The sequence below is a fragment of the Somniosus microcephalus genome, chromosome 15, assembly GCF_052327205.1.
Source record: "Somniosus microcephalus isolate GS21.2 chromosome 15, FLI_Smic_1.0, whole genome shotgun sequence".
Taxonomy (NCBI): Eukaryota; Metazoa; Chordata; class Chondrichthyes; order Squaliformes; family Somniosidae; genus Somniosus; species Somniosus microcephalus.
The window spans coordinates 122,806,254-122,819,415 of NC_141001.1; the positions used below are offsets into that span (position 1 = coordinate 122,806,254).

Below are 13,162 nucleotides of genomic sequence, written 5' to 3' on the forward strand. Positions count from 1 at the left end.
CTTGTGAAATACTTTATAAACACTTTACGCAGTAAAACCTAAATATAGTCAGACAACTGAAAGTAAAAGACTGCCTTTCAGCCCCTCTCATACTTCAGTGGGTTAATGGCCTGGTGTGGTACTGAGGCACACAGACCGGGGGAGGGCCGCATGTTCAATCCCTTGTCTGTGTTGAGTGACCAGATCTCTTCCAATAGCGGCCGTGGGATCTTTTACCTCCACATGAGAGGGAAGACGGGGCCTCGGTTTAACATCTCATCTGAAAGATGGCCCATCCGACAATGCAGTGCTCCCTCAGTACTGTCCCCCTGACAGTGCAGCGCTCCCTCAGTACTGTCCCTCCGACAGTGCAGCACTCCCTCAGTACTGCCCCTCCGACAGTGCAGCGCTCCCTCAGTACTGCCCCTCCGACAGTGCAACGCTCCCTCAGTACTGCCCCTCCGACAGTGCAGCGCTCCCTCAGTACTGCCCCTCCGACAGTGCAGCGCTCCCTCAGTACTGCCCTTCCGACAGTGCAACGCTCCCTCAGTACTGACCCTCCGACAGTGCAGCGCTCCCTCAGTACTGCCCCTCCGACAGTGCAGCACTCCCTCAGTACTGCCCCTCCGACAGTGCAGCGCTCCCTCAGTACTGCCCCTCCGACAGTGCAACGCTCCCTCAGTACTGACCCTCCGACAGTGCAGCGCTCCCTCAGTACTGCCCCTCTGACAGTGCAGCGCTCCCTCAGTACTGCCCTCCGACAGTGCAGCGCTCCCTCAGTACTGCCCTCCGACAGTGCGGCGCTCCCTCAGTACTGCCCTCCGACAGTGCAGCGCTCCCTCAGTACTGCCCATCCGACAGTGCAGCGCTCCCTCAGTACTGCCCCTCCGACAGTGCAGCGCTCCCTCAGTACTGCCCCTCCGACAGTGCAGCGCTCCCTCAGTACTGCCCCTCCGACAGTGCAGCGCTCCCTCAGTACTGCCCCTCCGACAGTGCAACGCTCCCTCAGTACTGACCCTCCGACAGTGCAGCGCTCCCTCAGTACTGCCCCTCCGACAGTGCAGCACTCCCTCAGTACTGCCCCTCCGACAGTGCAGCGCTCCCTCAGTACTGCCCCTCCGACAGTGCAACGCTCCCTCAGTACTGCCCCTCCGACAGTGCAGCACTCCCTCAGTACTGCCCCTCCGACAGTGCAGCGCTCCCTCAGTACTGCCCCTCCGACAGTGCTGCGCTCCCTCAGCACTGCCCCTCCGACAGTGCAGCGCTCCCTCAGTACTGCCCCACCGACAGTGCGGCGCTCCCTCAGTACTGCCCCCCCGACAGTGCAGCACTCCCTCAGTACTACCCCCCTGACAGTGCAGTGCTCCCTCAGTAATGTCCCTCCGACAGTGCGGCGCTCCCTCAGTACTTCCTTTCCGACAGCGCAGTGCTCCCTCAGTACTGCCCCACCCCCGACAGTGCGGCGCTCCCTCAGTACTGCCCCCCCCGACAGTGCAGTGCTCCCTCAGTACTGCCCCCCCGACAGTGCAGTGCTCCCTCAGTACTGTCCCTCCGACAGTGTGGCGCTCCCTCAGTACTTCCTTTCCGACAATGCAGTGCTCCCTCAGTACTGTCCCCCCGACAGTGCAGCGCTCCCTTAGTACTGTCCCTCCGACAGTGCGGCGCTCCCTCAGTACTGCCCCTCCGACAGTGCAGCGCTCCCTCAATACTGCCCCTCCGACAGTGCAGTGCTCCCTCAGTACTGCCCCTCCGACAGTGCAGCGCTCCCTCAGTACTGCCCCTCCGACAGTGCGGCGCTCCCTCTGTACTGCCCCTCCGACAGTGCAGCGCTCCCTCAGTACTGCCCCTCCGACAGTGCAGCGCTCCCTCAGTACTGCCCCTCCGACAGTGCAGCGCTCCCTCAATACTGCCCCTCCGACAGTGCAGCGCTCCCTCAGTACTGCCCCTCTGATATTGCAGCGCTCCCTCAGTACTGCCCCTCCGACAGTGTATCACTCCCTCAGTACTGAGCCTCCGACAGTGCAGCGCTCCCTCAGTACTGCCCCTCTGACAGTGCAGTGCTCCCTCAGTACTGATCCTCCGACAGAGCAGCGCTCCCTCAGTACTGCCCCCCCCAACAGTGCGGCGCTCCCTCAGTACTGCACCCCCGACAGTGCAGCGCTCCCTCAGTACTGCCCCCCCGACAGTGCAGTGCTCCCTCAGTACTTCCTTTCCGACAGTTCAGTGCTCCCTCAGTACTGTCCCTCCGACAGTGCAGCGCTCCCTCTGTTATGCCCTCCCCCCGACAGTGCAGCGCTCCCTCAGTACTGTCCCTCCGAGAGTGCAGCGCTCCCTCAGTACTGCCCCCCCGACAGTACGGCACTCCCTCAGTACTGCCCCTCCGACTGTGCAGTGCTCCCTCAGTACTGCCCCTCCGACAGTGCAGCGCTCTCTCAGTACTGCCCCTCCGACAGTGCAGCGCTCCCTCAGTACTGCACCTCCGACAGTGCAGCGCTCCCTCAGTACTGCCCCTCCGACAGTGCAGCGCTCCCTCAGTACTGCCCCTCCGACAGTGCAGCGCTCCCTCAGTACTGCCCCTTCGACAGTGCAGCGCTCCCTCAGTACTGCCCCTCTGACAGTGCAGCGCTCCTCAGTACTGCCCCTCCGACAGTGCAGCGCTCCCTCAGCACTGCCCCTCTGACAGTGCAGCGCTCCCTCAGTACTGTAGTTGGCTGCCGCGTTTCCTACATTACAACAGTGACTACACTTCAAAAAGTACTTCATCAGTGTAAAGCTCTTAGGGACTTCCTGAGGTTGTGACTGAGGCTACAGAAATGGGTGTTCTTTCTGTTTTTTCTGCCTTCCATCCATCCTTCCCTCCTTCCTTCCATCCATCTTGCCACTGATAGTTATCCAGTGGCTTCTGCTGGATGGTGTTGTTGATGACGAGAATGGGCTGTGCTGCCCCACATGGTTGATTAACCTGACGCCACTCACTGTGCGGGCTTGTGCCTGAAGAATGGGCACTTGGGGGTGCAACTCCCCCCCGTGGGACAGCACCCCAGGGGCAGTCTGAGCCCTCAGGAGAGAAAAGCACGACTGAGGCCGTGCGTTCCAGTGAGCTTAACTCAAAAAGGAATACAGTGCGAGCAATGTAATTTATGGGACTTTATAGTCGTCTTCAAAGAGAAACAGATTTGCTGGATGACTGTTGCAAAAAGTTTAACAATTCTTCTTCTGGATATTTTGTTTGAGTGCCCCAGAAAGAAAGAGAGAGAGACAGAGAGAGAGACAGAGCAAAAGAGACAGAGAGAAGGACAGAGAGAAAGACAGAGAGAGAGAGACGCAGAGAGTGACAGAAAGACAGAGAGAGAGACAGACAGAGAGAGACAGAGAGAGAGGGAGAGAGAGACAGCGAGAGAGAGAGAGAGCGAGAGGGAGACAGCGAGAGAGAGACAGCGAGAGAGAGACAGAGAGTGACAGTGAGAGGGGGAGAGAGAGAGAGAGAGGGAGAGGGAGAGAGAGAGAGAGCCAAGAGAACCAGATGGATATTGACCTTAAATGGTAAAAGCTCCCAGGAGTGAGAGTGAGGCTGGGCTGAGAATAGCAGGAATTAGTCCGTCACTGGGTTGTGTGTGTGTGTGCAGGGTGATCCAAATACCCGGGATCTGAGGGCTTTGATTCCGCCGGCATTGAGTAAACTCGACCTTCCTGTGTCTTTTGCCTCTGACCAGGTACAGTACCTTTGCCACGAGCTCGAAAAAAGAAATGGGAGGAATGCTGAAAGCAGCCCTCAGCTTTTAAAGATAAGATCTTGGCGATGTAATTAATTAGCTGCATGCAGTAGTTAAGCTGCAAAGAAAAGTTCCACTTTTTCATGTGGTTCAGAGGCTGTGTGTTGTTAAGTGTGTTGCAAACGGCGGGAGCCTTTGTGCTTCTTGTTGCTGTGTGTCAATGGGGGGAGAGACAGCAGCAATGAAACGATGACGGTTCTTTATCGAGCAACTTGCAGGTACTGCTCTCTGCACTGTAACCGTACCATGAACTTGTAAGAGGGCTGCACGGGAATGCCAGTGGGGAACCCACGATCGGGAGACTGGGTGCCTCTTGTGACTAGAATGTGCATGTCCCGGTAAAGGATTCCTTCTGTCTTTTTACTGCACCTCGTTCAGTACAAGGACTTATCTCTGTGTCCAAGAATTTCTAACGAAGCATTGAGATTTTAGCATGGGGGGCGGTGGGGGGGGCGGCGAAGCTGGTTAGCGTTATCATCTTGTGACGATATACCGCTGCCACTGTCCCGGTGGTTCAGTGGGTGGCTGAGCCACGTGTAACCTGGAAGGTACCAGGTTGGGTCGCAGGTCTGTGCTGAGCTAGCTGGAGAGGCAGTGGGTGGTGGGGCTTGTTGATAGGCCGGGGAGCACAGGCCAAGCTTTCCACTGGCCGCACAGTGACCGTTCTTCAGATGCTTGAAATTTGTTTGTGTGTCGAGTAATTTCTACATTTCTATCCGTCTCTCATCAAATCACAGAAATTTACGACACAGAAGGAGGCTATTCGGCCCATCGTATCTTTTTTAAAATTCATTCATGGGATGTGGGTGTCCCTGGCAAGGCCAGCATTTATTGCCCATCCCTAATTGCCCTTGAGTGTCTTGCTAGGCCAATTCAGAGGGCAGTTAAGAGTCAACCAGATTGCTGTGGGTCTGGAGTCACATATAGGCCAGACCGGGTAAGGACGGCAGATTTCCTTCCCTAAAGGACATTAGTGAACCAGATGGGTTTTTACAACAATCTGATAGTTTCACGGTCACCATTACTGACACTAGTTTTTTATTCCAGGTTTATTTAACTGGATTTAAATTCCCCAGCTGTCTCTGGATCATTAGTCCAGGCCTCGATTACTAGTCCAGTAACATTACCACGATACTACTGTGTGCTGGCGGAAAAAGAGCTCTCCGGCCTAATCCCACTGTCCAGCTCTTGGTCCGTAGCCCAGGAGGTTACGGCACTTCAAGTGCACATCCAAGTACTTTTTAAATGTGATGAGGGTTTCTGCCTCTCCCACCCTTTCAGGCAGTGAGTTCCAGACCCCCACCACCCTCTGGGTGAAAGAAGTTCCCCTCAATTCCCCTCTAATCCTTCCACCAATTACTTTAAATCTCTGACCCCTGGTTATTGACCTCTCTGTGAAGGGAAATCGGTCTGCATTTCCCTGTACTTTTTGATATACTTTCCAGCAAGTTGTTGGAGGGGGGAATCATAGAATGATGCAGCACAGAAGGAGGCCATTCAGCCCATCGTGCCTGTGCCAGCTCTTTGAAAGAGCTCTCCAATTAGTCCCACTCCCCCCTGCTCTTTCCCCACAGCCCTGCAAATTTTCCCCCTGCCAGTATTTATCCAATTCCCTTTTGAAACTTACTAATACAAGAATTCTTTTCTGCAATGGATTCCTGCAGTCAGCTGACATTATCGTCCAGATGTTAGGACAGGGGGCCACCAGTGTCTAAGTGGGGTTTCCCCTCATGTATCACTAGTTGCAGGGGTCCCCACACGCAGCAATGTGAAAAACACTGTGCAGTCATCAGTGAACATCCCCATTTCTGACCCTATGATGGAGGGCAGGTCATTGATGAAGCAGCTGAAGATGGTTGGGGCCTGGACACTGCCCTGAGGAACTCCTGCAGCGATGTCCTGGGGCTGTGATGATTGACCACCAACCATCACAACCAACTTATTTTGTGTTAGGTATGACAACAGCCAGTGGAGAGTTTTCCCCCCCGATTCCCATTGACTTCAGTTTTACTAGGGCTCCTTGATGCCACACTTGGTCAAATGCTGCCTTGATGTCAAGGGCAGTCACTCTCACCTCACCTCTGGAATTCAGCTCTTGTGTCCTAATTGAAATTAGGTTAATTGTTCAGATTGGATTTGTCCTGCTTTTTGTGGACAGGACATACCTGGGCAGTTTTCCACATTGTCGGGTAGATGCCAGTGTTGTAGCTGTACTGGAACAGCTTGGCTAGAGGCGCGGCTAGTTCTGGAGCACAAGTTTTCAGCACGATAGCCGGGATGTTGTCGGGGCCCATAGCCTTTGCTGTATCCAGTGCGCTCAGCCGTTTCTTGATACCACGTGGAGTGAATCGAATTGGCTGAAGACTGGCTTCTGTGATGGTGGGGACCTCAGGAGTAGGCCGATATGGATCATCCACTTGGCACTTCTGGCTGAAGATGGTTGCAAACGCTTCAGCCTTGTCTTTTGCACTCATGTGCTGGGCTCCATCATCATTGAGGATGGGGATATTCATGGAGCCTCCTCCTCACGTTAGTTGTTTAATTGTCCACCACCATTCACGACTTTAAGTGGCAGGACTGCAGAGCTTTGATCTGATCTGTTGATTGTTGGATCGCTTAGCCCTGTCTATAGCATGCTGCTTTCACTGTTTAGCATGCATGTAGTCCTGTGTTGTAGCTTCACCAGGTTGACAACCTCATTTTTAGATATGCCTGGTGCTGCTCCTGGCATGCTCTTCCACACTCCTCATTGAACCAGGGTTGGTCCCCTGGCTTGATGGTAATGGTAGAGTGAGGGATATCCCGGGCCATGAGGTTACAGATTGTGGTGGAATACAATTCTGCTGCTACTGATGGCCCACAAGCCTCATGGATGCTCAGTTTTTAGCTACTAGATCTGTTCTGAAACTATCCCATTTAGCACAGTGGTAGTGCCACACAACACGATGAAGGGTGTCCTCAGTATGAAGACAGGACTTCGTCTCCACAAGGACTGTGCGGTGGTCACTGCTACCAATACTGTCATGGACAGATGCATCTGCGACAGATTAGATTGGTGAGGACGAGGTCAAGTAGGTTTTTCCTTCCTGTTGGTTCTCTCACCACCTGTCGCAGGCCCAGACTGGCAGCTATGTCCTTCAAGACTCGGCCAGCTTGGTCAGTAGTGGTGCTGCCGAGCCACTCTTGGTGATGGACATTGAAGTTCCCCACCCAGAGTACATTCTGTGCCCTTGCTACTCTCAGTGCTTCTTCCAAGTGGTGTTCAATATGGAGGAGTACTGATTCATCAGCTGAGGGAGGGTGGTAGGTGGTAATCAGCAGGAGGGTTCCTTGCCCGTGCTTGACCTGAAGCTATGAGACTTCTTGGGGTCTGGAGTCAATGTTGAGGACTCCCAGGGCCACCCCCTCCTGACTGTATACCACTGTGCCGCCAGCTCTGGTGGGTCTGTCCTGCCGGTGGGACAGGACATACCCAGGGATGGTGATGGAGGAGTTTGGGACATTGGCTGAAAGGTATGATTCTGTGAGTATGACTATGTCAGGCTGTTGCTTGACTAGTCTGTGGGACAGCTCTCCCAATTTTGGCACAAGTCCCCAGATGTTGGTGAGGAGAACTTTGCAGGGTCGGCTGGGTTGGGTGTGTCGTTGTCATGTCTGAATCCAATGCTTAGGTCGATGCCAGGTGGTCCAGCAGGTTTTATACGATAGCAAAACTTTTGTTGATTTCTAGCAATTTTGGTACAACTGAGTAGTTTTCTAATCCACTACAAAATGGTTTCCCCTCCCTTCTTTGTAACAATGAGATTTAACTGCAGGTGATTCTCTGTCAAGGAATCAAATATAGTATTACATTGAGTCTGCAGCACAGAAACAGGCCATTCGGCCCAACTGGTCCATGCGGTGTTTATGCTCCACACAAGTCTCCTCCTACCAATCTTCATCTAATTCTATTAGCATAACTATCCTGCTGAGGGAGTATCAGGAGTTAGGAGCGAAATTCAAAAGCAGGACCTCGAGGGTAATAATCTCTGGACTATTGCCTGGACCACGTGCAGATTGGCACAGAAAGAATCAGATCAGGAGAATTAACACATGGCTAAAGGGATGGTGCGGGAAACATAGAAACATAGAAGATAGGAGCAGGAGTAGGCCATTCGGCCCCTCGAGCCTGCTCTGCCATTTAATGAGATCATGGCTGATCATCCAAATTCAGTACCATGTCCCTGCTTTCTCCCCATACCCCTTGACCCCTTTAGCCTTAAGAAATATATCTAATTCCTTCTTGAATATATTTAATGAATTGGCCTCAACTGCCTTCTGTGGTAGAGAATGCCACAGGTTCACCACTCTCTGGGTGAAGAAATTCCTCCTCATCTCAGTCCTAAATGGCTTACCCCTTATCTTTAGACTGTGACCCCTGGTTCTGGACTCCCCCGCCATCGGGAACATCCTTCCTGCATCTAGTCTGTCTAGTCCTGTTAGAATTTTATAAGTTTCAATGAGATCCCCTCTCATTCTTCTAAACTCCAGCGAATATAAGCCCAATCGACCTAATCTCTCCTCATACGTCATTCCTGCCATCCCAGGTATCAGTCTGGTAAATCTTCGCTGCACTCCCTCCATTGCAAGAACATCCTTCCTCAGATAAGGCGACCAAAACTGCACACAATACTCAAGGTGTGGTCTCACCAAGGCCCTGTACAACTGCAGCAAGACCTTCTTGCTCCTGTACTCAAATCCTCTCGCTACGAAGGCCAACATACTATTTGCCTTCTTAACCGCCTGCTGCACCTGCATGCTTACCTTCAGCGACTGGTGCACAAGGACACCCAGGTCTCATTGCACTTCCCCTTTTCCCAATCTATTGCCGTTCAGATAATAATCTGCCTTCCTGTTTTTGCCACCAAAGTGGATAACCTCACATTTATCCACATTATACTGTATCTGCCATGCATCTGCCCAATCACCCAACCTGTCCAAATCATACTGGAGTTTCTCGGCATCCTCCTCACAGCACACACACCCACCCAGCTTTGTGTCGTCTGCAAACTTGGAGATATTACATCTAATCCCCTCGTCTAGATCATTAACATATATTGTGAATAGCTGGGGTCCTAGCACCGATCCCTGCGGTACCCCACTAGTCACTGCCTGCCACTCGGAAAAAGACCCGTTTATTCCAACTCTTTGCTTCCTGTCTGCCAACCAGTTCTCTATCCAAGTCAGTACCTTACCCCCAATCCCATGTGCTTTAACTTTACACGCTAATCTCTTATGTGGGACCTTATCGAAAGCCTTCTGAAAGTCCAAATACACCACATCCACTGGTTCTCCCTTATCTATTTTACCAGTTACATCCTCAAAAAATTCCAGTAGATTAGTCAAGCACGAAAGAAGGGTTCCTTTTCATGGGACACTGGCACCAGTACTGGGACAGGAAGGAGCTGTACCGATGGGACGGGCTCCACCTGAACCGGGATGGGACCCATGTCTTTGCGGACAGGGGAAAAAGGGACCTGGCAAAGGCTTTAAACTAGTAAGATGAGAGGAGGGATCTGCAAGAAATGAAAGCAGCCTAAATATAAACAAAACGGGAAAGGAGAGCATAAGAAGGAATAAAGTAAGGGAGGACATTGGTGGCCACAGAATAAATAAAGTTATCGAGCAGGTGTATAAAAAGATGGTTAAAAATAAAGTGAGAGGAACTGCTATTAAAAATAAGTTAAACTGTCTGTACAGCAATGCACACAGTGTCTGTAATAAAACAGAGGAACTGGAAGCAATCATGCATTGCGAGGAACCAGGCATAGTAGGGATTACTGAGACATGGCTACAGAATAATCAGGACTGGGAATTGAACATTGCAGGGTATAACATATTTAAAAATGATAGATAGGGAAAAAGGGGAGGTGGAGTTGCTGTACTTATTAGGGATAACATAATGGCAGTAGGAAAAAGTGACGCAGCTATCAGCAAGACAGAAATAGAATCCATGTGGATAGAGATAAAAGATAATAAAGGATCAATCATACTAATAGGTGTAGTCTACAGACCACCTAATAATGGAAGGGTGGTGGAGAAAGAAATTTGCAAACAAATTAGGGAAATGTGTAAAAAACATAGAATAATAATCATGGGGGATTTCAACTACCCCGATATTAATTGGACAGAAGAGGTAGGTAAAGGGGATAAGGGAATGGAGTTCCTACAATATGTAAAAAGCCCAACAAGGGAGGATTCGCTATTAGATCTAGTAATGGGGAATGAACCAGAGCAGATAAGAGAAGTAAAGGTAGGGGAACATATAGGCAATAGTGACCATAATATAATACACTTTAAGATAATAATTGAGAAGGACATAAGTATGATGAAGACCAGGGTAATAGATTGGAAAAAAGCTGATTTTATTGGGCTGAGAATAGAACTTGGGAAAATAAAATGGGCAACAATATTGACAAACAATGATGTAGAACAGCAATGGGAAACATTTAAAACGGTGTTCAACAGAGTCCAGGAAAAATATATTCCGCTAAAAAACAAGAGCAAGCTAAACACTAATGAGACAACATGGATAAATAAAGACATAAGGGAAAAATTGAGGCTAAGGAAAGAAGCATACATTAAGTACATGGACAGCAGGGGAGAGCAGGATAAGGGAGACTACGAAGAGATTAGGAGAGAAGTCAAAAAAAATTAGGAAGGCAAAGAGGAACTATGAAATTAAATTATCAAGGAACATAAAACAAAACAGTAAAATATTTTACAGGCACGTGAAATAAAAAAGGAAGGTTGGGATGGGAATAGGGCCACCAAGGGATGGACAGGATAATACCACAGGCAGCGATAGAGAGATGGCAGAAATATTAAATAATTACTTTGCTTCAGTATTTACCAGGGAGATAGAACAGGTGGACATGACATTGGATGATGAGATTAGTAATGAGATAAGTGCATTTAAAATAAAAAGAGGGGATATGTTAAATAAACTAATCAAACTCAAAGAGGATAAAACTCCTGGTCCGGACAGATTACAGGTGTGCATTTCAAAAGAATCTAGGGAGGATATAGCAGAGACATTACTGCACGTACTTAATAATTCATGCCGGAGGACTGGCGGATAGCTAACGTAATACCAATTTTTAAGAAGGGCGATAGAACATGTCCATGGGACTATAGACCAGTCAGCTTAACATCGGTGGTAGGAAAAATAATGGAATCCCTACTAAAGGAGCAAATAGAAGAAAATCTAGAAATCAAAAATATAATAATGAATAGTCAGCATGGATTTCAAAAGGGAAAATCTTGCTTGATCAATCTCATTGAATTTTTTGAAGAGGTAACAGAGAGAGTAGACAATGGTAGTGTAGTAGATGTAATTTATCTAGATCTTCAAAAGGCCTTTGATAAGGTACCCCATAATAGACTAATGAATAAGGTCAGGGAATGCGGTGTCAGGGGACAAGTAGCAGAATGGATAGCTCGTTGGCTTCAAGACAGAAAGTAGAGAGTAGGGGTAAAGGGTAGCTATTCAGAAGGTGGGTAGTGGTGTTCCACAAGGATCAGTGCTGGGACCACTGCTGTTCATAATTTACATTAGCAATTTGGAATCAAAAACACAATTTCTAAATTTGCGGATGACACCAAATTGGGGGATAGTCAATACTGAGGAGGACTGCAACAAGTTACAGGAGGACATTAATAAACTTGCAGAATGGACATATAATTGGCAAATTAATTTCAACACAGATAAATGTGAGGTATTACATTTTGGTAGGAAGAATAGGGAGGTCACTTATCACTTGGAGGGTGCGAGTCTGGGTGGGGTAGAGGAACAAAGGGATCTCGGAGTACAAATACACAAATCACTAAACGTAGCGACACAAGTTAACAAGGCCATAAAAAAAGCAAACCAAGCACTAGGGTTTATTTCTAGAGGGATAGAATTGAAAAGTGGGGAAGTTATGCTAAACCTGTATCGAACCTTGGTTAGACCACACTTAGAGTACTGCGTACAGTTCTGGTCGCCATATTATAAGAAGGATACAGAGGCACTGGAGAGGGTGCAGAGAAGATTTACAAGGATGATACCAGAAGTGTGAGGGTACACCTATCAGGAAAGTGTAAACAGGCTGGGTCCTTTTTCTCTTGACAAGAGAAGGCTGAGGGGTGACCTAATAGAAGTCTTTAAAACTATGAAAGGTTTTGATAGAGTGGATACAGAGAGAGTGTTTCCACTTGTGGGGAAGAGCAAAACTAGAGGCCATCAATATAAGATAGTCACCAAGATATCAAATAGGGAATTCAGAAGAAACTTCTTTACCCAGAGAGTGGTGAGAATGTGGAACTCGCTGCCACAGGGAGTGATTGAAGCGAATAGTATAGATTCATTTAAGAGGAGGCTGGATAAGCATATGAGGGAGAAGGGAATAGAGGGTTATGCTGATAGATTTAGATGAGGAAAGACGGGAGGAGGCTCGAGTGGAGCATAAACGCCGGCATGGACTGGTTGGGCCGAATGTCCTGTTTATGTGCCGTATATCCTGTGTAATCCTGTGTAAGTATATCCTTCTATTCCTTTCTCCCTCATGTGTTTATCCAGCTTCACCTTAAATGCATCTATACTAATCGCCTCAACCACTCCCTGAGGTGGCGAATTCCACATTCTCACCACTCTCTGGGTAAAGAAGTTCCTTCTGAATTCCTTATTGGATTTATTAGTGACGATCTTATATTTATTGCCGCTAGTTTTGGTCTCCCCCACAAGTGGAAACATTCTCTCTACGTCTATCCTATCGAACCCTTTCATAATTTTAAAGACCTCTGTCAGGTCACCTCGCAGTCTTAAACATAGAAACATAGAAGATAGGAGCAGGAGTAGGCCATTCGGCCCCTCGAGCCTGCTCCACCATTCAATGCGATCATGGCTAATCATCCAAATTCTGTACCCGGTCCCTGCTTCCTCCCCATATCCCTTGATCCCTTTAGCCTTAAGAAATATATCCAACTCCTTCTTGAATATATTTAATGTATTGGCCTCTACTGCCTTCTGTGGTAGAGAATCCCACAGGTCCACCACTCTCTGGGTGAAGAAATTCCTCCTCATCTCTATCCTAAATGGCCTACCCCTTATCCTTAGACTGTGACCCCTGGTTCTGGACTCCCCTACCATCGGGAACATCCTTCCTGCATCTAGTCTGTCCAGTCCTGTCAGAATTTTATAAGTTTCAATGAGATCCCCTCTCATTCTTCTAAACTCCAGCGAGTACAAGCCCAATCGACCCAATCTCTCCTCATACGTCATTCCTGCCATCCCAGGTATCAGCCTGGTGAATCTTCGCTGAACTCCTTCCATGGCAAGAACATCCTTCCTCAGATAAGGCGACCAAAACTGCACACAATACTCAAGATGT

At 49.1% G+C, this 13,162-nt stretch overlaps 1 protein-coding gene across 5 annotated transcripts in view; it reads left to right on the forward strand.

Moving 5' to 3' along the window:
• Positions 1–13,162, forward strand: part of LOC147107204 (inositol 1,4,5-triphosphate receptor associated 1-like) — a 251,510-nt gene that overhangs the window by 16,467 nt on the left and 221,881 nt on the right. For 2 of the 5 annotated variants that reach the window (XM_086008382.1, XM_086008385.1), the window contains exon 1: positions 3,561–3,692. The exons of the other annotated variants lie outside the window; for them this stretch is intronic. The gene's annotated coding sequence lies outside the window, so the exon portion shown is untranslated. Of the gene's footprint in view, positions 1–3,560; positions 3,693–13,162 lie in introns of those variants that run through there. 5 annotated transcript variants of the gene reach the window in all.